Source organism: Hipposideros armiger, unplaced genomic scaffold, assembly GCF_001890085.2.
Source record: "Hipposideros armiger isolate ML-2016 unplaced genomic scaffold, ASM189008v1 scaffold_181, whole genome shotgun sequence".
In the NCBI taxonomy this organism is placed as follows: Eukaryota; Metazoa; Chordata; class Mammalia; order Chiroptera; family Hipposideridae; genus Hipposideros; species Hipposideros armiger.
This window is the reverse complement of record NW_017731531.1, coordinates 268,321-274,642: the sequence shown is the minus strand read 5'-3', so window position 1 is coordinate 274,642 and position 6,322 is coordinate 268,321. Positions and strand designations below refer to the sequence as shown.

At 43.2% G+C, this 6,322-nt stretch overlaps 1 protein-coding gene across 1 annotated transcript in view; it reads right to left on the bottom strand.

Annotated features, from left to right (window-relative positions):
* SERGEF (secretion regulating guanine nucleotide exchange factor) overlaps positions 1–6,322 on the bottom strand; it is a 209,572-nt gene that overhangs the window by 134,136 nt on the left and 69,114 nt on the right.

Below are 6,322 nucleotides of genomic sequence, written 5' to 3'. Positions count from 1 at the left end.
ACCATTCAGTTGGAGCAATCAATAAGAGACATCAGCAAGTGGTTCTGCTTTTCCTATGATGACAGCCACAGAAACTTTCTACTGAAGGTTGTATGCCAATGTTGTACTTCTCTGAAACACAGTTTCAAAATGCTCATGGAATGAACATGATTCAAGCGATTTTCAGAATCAATTAAATAAAAAAATAAATAAATAACTAGGATTTTAAGTGTTGAGATCTTTGAATGAAAGGTATTGTCAGGGTACATATATCCAGGAAGGAATACCAATCAAATGAGTCTACAGACAATTTACTCTGAATGTTTCCTTAGCTGCTGTATTAATAAAAGGTAACATAATACATGGTAAATATGTACTCAACAAAACAAGAACTTTCACTCTCTCCATTAGTAGATACTCAAATTCAAACAAGCCAAACCATCCTTCAAATGATTCAGATCACAGAGCAAGACAAATATTAGCTTAGCTTGCTTCCCAGCTGGTAGTCCAGACAGAGCTCAATCCAAGTACAGCTACAGGAGAAAAGAAACTGCCTATATCATTTATCTTTCATTCACTGTCCTGTTGTACCCACATATCCTCTAGGGGAGACCAACGGCTTAGATATCAGTTCTACTATTAACGAACAATGGTTGACTTCAATGTGATGGGACTAGTGGTGGGGCCATGACTGGGGCAGTCTTAATGTAAAAAGCTTCATAAAGACCTTTCATCCTCGAGCAATTCCAAAACAAACAGAGCTCTAGGCTTCGAGCTACATAACATCTGTAGCCATGAAAGAAAAAGGAACTAGAGACCAAGATGTACTGAGTAACCTCAACCAAACGAGGTTCTAATAAAAACCACATAACCAAAAATGTGTACCTTGATTTTATTGTTGCAAAACAATATGAAATTATTTGCAGAAAGAAAACTTTATCCACAATTCTACCACATACCCACCACATCTTTTTTTCATGATTTAACATTCCCTTCAAATCCACATCTGAGCACAAACAGAATTTTACCCTGAGATATGACTCAGTTCCCATTTCTCACTTAATCTAGAGAAAGGGTTTTCAGACTGTGTCCTATAGAACCCTAGGGTTCCTTTGATGAATTCCAGGCGGTACCATAAAGAGAGGGCCTGCGGGAAGGCAGCCTCCCCCCACCTGCCTATCCCTGTTCTCAATTCAATCAGGACAGTTCCCTTTTTATTTATTTTCGATTTTGAGATTCTTCATAAAACTTTATTTGAAAATAAAACCATTGTTCTAGTACTACTAAGCATTCAAAAATTAAGAATGCACAGAATTCATGAAATGTTAGGGCCAGGAAGAACCTTAGCGATCCAATGCTTTTAAGTTACTGAGGCAAAAAGGAGTTGACCCAATGGGAAGAAAGGCTTGCCCTCGCTCACACAGGCGATTACAAACTACAAGAGAATTAGATCTCAGATCTCCTTCCCCAGCTCAAGATCCTATTCCTCTTTCAGGACCTATTCATTCACTCCTTCAAAAATATTTACCAAATGCTACTATGTACCAGGCACTGATTTAAGCACTGAGAAGTTAAAACAGACAAAATAATGCTGCCCTCATGGCACAGTTTAGTAGAGGAGGACAGATAATAAACACAACAAATACACAGTATATTAGAAAGGAATAAAGCAAAGAAGGGAGTGGGGGTACCAGGGTGGGGGGGGTCAGAGGTTGCAATGGGTGCATTTCCTTAGACCATCACCACGAGGTCCTTCTTTATGTACCTAATACAGCGTGTAGACGCTATCACTCTCATTAATTCAGGCTCACTAGTTCAGAAGAGAAAATAACCTAATGGTAAGTCTCTGTGAACTTTTCCATGACTCCACCTATTCTTTTTTAAATGGCATACAAAGCCAATACATATACTACAATAAGGAGGGTGTTAAAATTCTTTGGTTAAAAATGTTCAACAGTGATTTAGAAGCACACAGGAGCAGGATATTCGGTGTTGCACTTGGCTCTAGAACAGTGGTTCTCAACCTGTGGGTCGCAACCCCTTTGGGGGTTGAATGACCCTTTCACAGGGTCGCCTAAGACCATCGGAAAACAAAAAGATATTTACATTACGATTCATAACAGTAGCAAAATTACAGTTATAGAGTAGCAACGAAAGTAATTTTATGGTTGGGGGTCACCACAACATGAGGAACTGTATTAAGGGGTCGCAGCATTAGGAAGGTTGAGAACCGCAGCTCTAGAAGAAGCCAAGAATGTGGCCAAAAAAAAAAAGAAAGAGAGAGAGAGAGAGAAAGTTACAAGTGAGGAGATCTGGCTGCCAGGCTTATTCTACTGTGTGACATTGGATAAGATGATTAAATTCTCTCAGCCTGTTTCCTCATCTGTAAAATAAGGGGGCCAGAGGAAATATCCTCTGAAGTTTCATGTGTCGTTCAAGCACCAATGCCCTCTACACTCAGGCATCTGCCATTATACCAGTGATCAGCACAGGGACCAAGGACTAAATGCAAACTTTAATAATCTGTGCCATGTTAAACGTGTCAAGAGCCTTTAAAAACTCTTTATCCTTTGATCCAGGAATCCTATTTCTAGAAATCCTGCCTGAGAAGATAATCAGAGATTTGAACAAAGAGTTAGGTACAAACATGTTGATCACAAAATAATTAGTAGCAAAAACTTGGAAACAACCTACATTTCCAAATATAATCACATAAATTGTGGCATATCCAAACAATGGAATATTACTTTTTAATGTCAAATAGTTGTTTTAAAGAATATTCAATAATATGGGAGAAATGTTTCCAATGTAATTACAGGTAGATAATCGATATAAAGCAAACATACTATATATAATATCTTGGGGTTTTTTTAAACAAAAAAATACATATAGAAAAAAGCATTAGAACATTGTAAGTGGTTTTCTCTAGGCTGTAAAATTATGGATGATTCTGGTGTTCTATACTTCTATACAAATGAGCATGCACTGTTTTTATAACCAGAAATTACTAATTATTTTTACAAAATACCTATCTCCCATGGTCGTGATAAAAATGAAGGATAAGCGTTCTAACAAGGAGAAGCATCCTACAATGGAATCCCCAGGGAGAGGGTTCAGGCAGCGCTGTGTGAACAACCACATGGCCCCCCAACTGGGTCAGACATTAGGAACCTGGAGTTCTAGAGACTTCTGTGAAATCCCTCTATCCGCAAGATGTGTCCTGCATTGTTGGCAAAGCAGGACTGGGCTGGGCTGGTCCCACCGTTCCTGCCTAGTGAGCGCCCTGATGATCAGTGGTATGCGCTAAAAAGGGGTAATGCAAGCAGCCAGAAGGAGAGATCCTCTGGGGACCAATCTAGCAGACAATGGCCACTGTGCTTTTACCAGCTTCCAGCACCCCAGTCGTGAAGGCCCTTCTGCCCAGCAAACATGTCGCTGGGACCTCTGCTACCGTCTCAAGCACACAGTGCTTGTGGTAACTTCCCGGAGGACCTAAACTGGTCCTGAGGCTTCAGTGTTTGTTTGTCCTACCATTCGTTTAGCCCACCAAGTGTTTTAAAAGATAATATACCTGAGTGGGGGTTTGCTTGGTCACAATACAGTATAAGTAGCTTAACTTATACCTGTGCCCCTGCAGGCCCCGAAACTTTGACAGACGGGAAGACTGAGGCTCAACCGACAGTGATCTGTCGAAGGCCACACAGCAGGTAACTGGCAAACGGGTCTAGAACTTGGGTGTCCTGACTTCCAGTTTAATGTGTTACATTACAGAATCCCTGACTCGCTAGAGATTTTAGACCTCTTATATTAGGAGGGGCCCAGACTCCCCCACCTCCTGTGGTCTCTTTGCTTAGAATCACAGGAGACTTTAGTTATTATCTCAAATTGTCAGTGACCAAAACACAGGAAAGTAAGTTCATACTTGGGACTCAGGAGTAGTTGACAGTGGGGAAACAGGAAAAGACAGCACATGCTAGCAATGAGGGGTTAAGGACACAGGCCCTCAGGATGGGTGATAGAGAACCAAGTTAAAGAAAGTGAATGAACAGCAGCATCTTTTTTGGGGGGGAGGAGGGTGATGCGGGGAGGGGGACAACGCAGCCCACACAGGGATCGAACTGGCAACTTTGGTGTTATTAGCACCACACTCTAACCAACTGAGCTAACTGGCCACCCCAACAAATAGCACCTTAACACTAAGGAGATGCATGAACAAAGCTGCAGTCACCCATGCTACTCACGAGAGGAAACAGGCAGGGGTGCTCATGGGTATCAGTGGAGGCCGAACTGGTGGAACAAGAGTGTTGGGAAAAGATAGTCCACTGCTGCCTGGGCCCTCCTTAGCTTGGCTGTAGCCCTGCTCGCATCAGAGAGTGAACCATGTGGGACACTGCATAACAAATGTGATGAACGCTGAATAAGTGAACGTCACATTCCAGACGCCATCTTTAAGATGGTGGCGCTATGACCTGGGGACGGGGCAGGAGTCTGGGGTTGTGCTGTATTTTCCGTACCATTCCGTATTTTCATATCCTCAGAAAACGAATGATAAAAGAGTAGAAGGTGGGACAGAGACAGGAGGAAGAGGGAATGGCAGGACAAGGAGAAAGAGGATGGAAGATCAGGGTAGAGGAAGAAGTAAGAGTAAAAAAAAGCATACTCTCATAGTGAACAGTTAGATGACATACCAGGAAACGTAAGCTTTTTCTTTCTAACTTAAAAAAGAAGGTGGACTTCACCATCCTGATGTCTACCCATCCACCGACCTGTCTCCACCTCCCTCCCTAGCCCATTGGCTTCTGAGGTAATGAAATGTCAAGGCGAGTCAGGCAAAAGCACTGAGTGTGGACATTCACTTCCAGTTCTCCTCGGCGCCACCTCTTGCACTGCATACTCTGAACTGCCCTGAGTCTTCTCAGCTGGGAAGGCTGCTAACAATGGTGAATTAATTTTGGTGTTTCACTGCAGAGAAGCTGAGGTGCCACCTCGCTGCATGAAAACAGTGTGCTGCTAGCTTCCTCTAGACCTTCCAGGTGTGCCCAGGCATCACAGGCAGAGGGACTCCTCAGAGATGGGGGGCAGGGTGGGGGCAACGAAGAGAGACTCAATGAGTCAGCAGGGGGCAAGAACCTGAGGGAGTATCCCCAAAGTACAGACACACACAAAAGGCCAGCTTCTGGGTCAGATTCCGAGCTCAGTAGAACCCCGTCCACCCAGCAGCACACGGCTGTTGTATTCTAGATCTGGTCATTCCCTTGAGAACCTTCTTTGGTAATGGTGCTGTCAGTCCCTTTCTCAATTTGCACTTAATGTTCAGACATCACCAGGACATGCAACCAAGAACAACACCACAAAGACTTTCAGCAATATTTGGAAAGGAGAAGCAAGTTATTTGCTAGTTTTATTTTTAATTAAAGGTGTTAACTGCAGAGGAAAGAGCCCCAGAAAAACCTTTCTAATAACACAGTCAGTGCACCCTCTAGCCTGGCTGCTTCTTCCTTCTTCCAGTCTCGCAAAGAGGAGGAAAGATGAAGGGGTCTCGCAAACCAACTGAATCCATTGTGGCAGATTCACAGGGAAGCTGGAAGAGCGCTCAGACCACAAAGAAGAGTGAGAGGAAACCCAAGCCAATGTGCACCCTCAGCATTGCTCTCCTCATGGACCGTGTACTATTGTAGTATCCCAGAAGGCTAACAAGGCCACCTGGGAGAGTGGAAAGGAGACTGCACTGGCAGGTGGGACATCCGGGTGGCAGGCCCAGCTCTGCCCCTGACCTGCTGTGCAGCCTTAGTCTGAGTTCTAGTGTCCCCATCTATAAAACAGAGATGGTATTGTGAGCCTAATTTAACACCATTGGTTTAGTTTTACCTATTAGAATTTCATGTATATAGAATCATGCCGTGTGTACTCTTTTGTGTAAGGCTTCTTTCACTCAGAATAATGTTTTTGAGACTTTATCCATGTTGTTGGATGTATTACTTCACTCTTTTAGAATTGTATGAATATACTACAGTTCTTTATCCATTCTCCAGTGATGGATACTTAGGGTGTTCCCTGTTTGGGTCCACTATGAATCTATGGAAAAAGATCCTACTTTCTGTCTTTATGAATTTGACTACTCTAGGTACCTCATATAAGTGGAATCATACAGCATTTGTCATTTTGTGATTGGCTTATCTCACTCAGCATAGGTTCATCCATGTTGTAGCATGTCAGAACTGTCTTTCTTGGGCCGGCCAAGTGGTGAGATGGTTAAGAACTGGCTTGGGACGCCAGAGGGCCCCAGTTCAGATCCCACATATGAGGGCCAGTGACACTGCCCTCTACAGCTAAGATGCTGAAC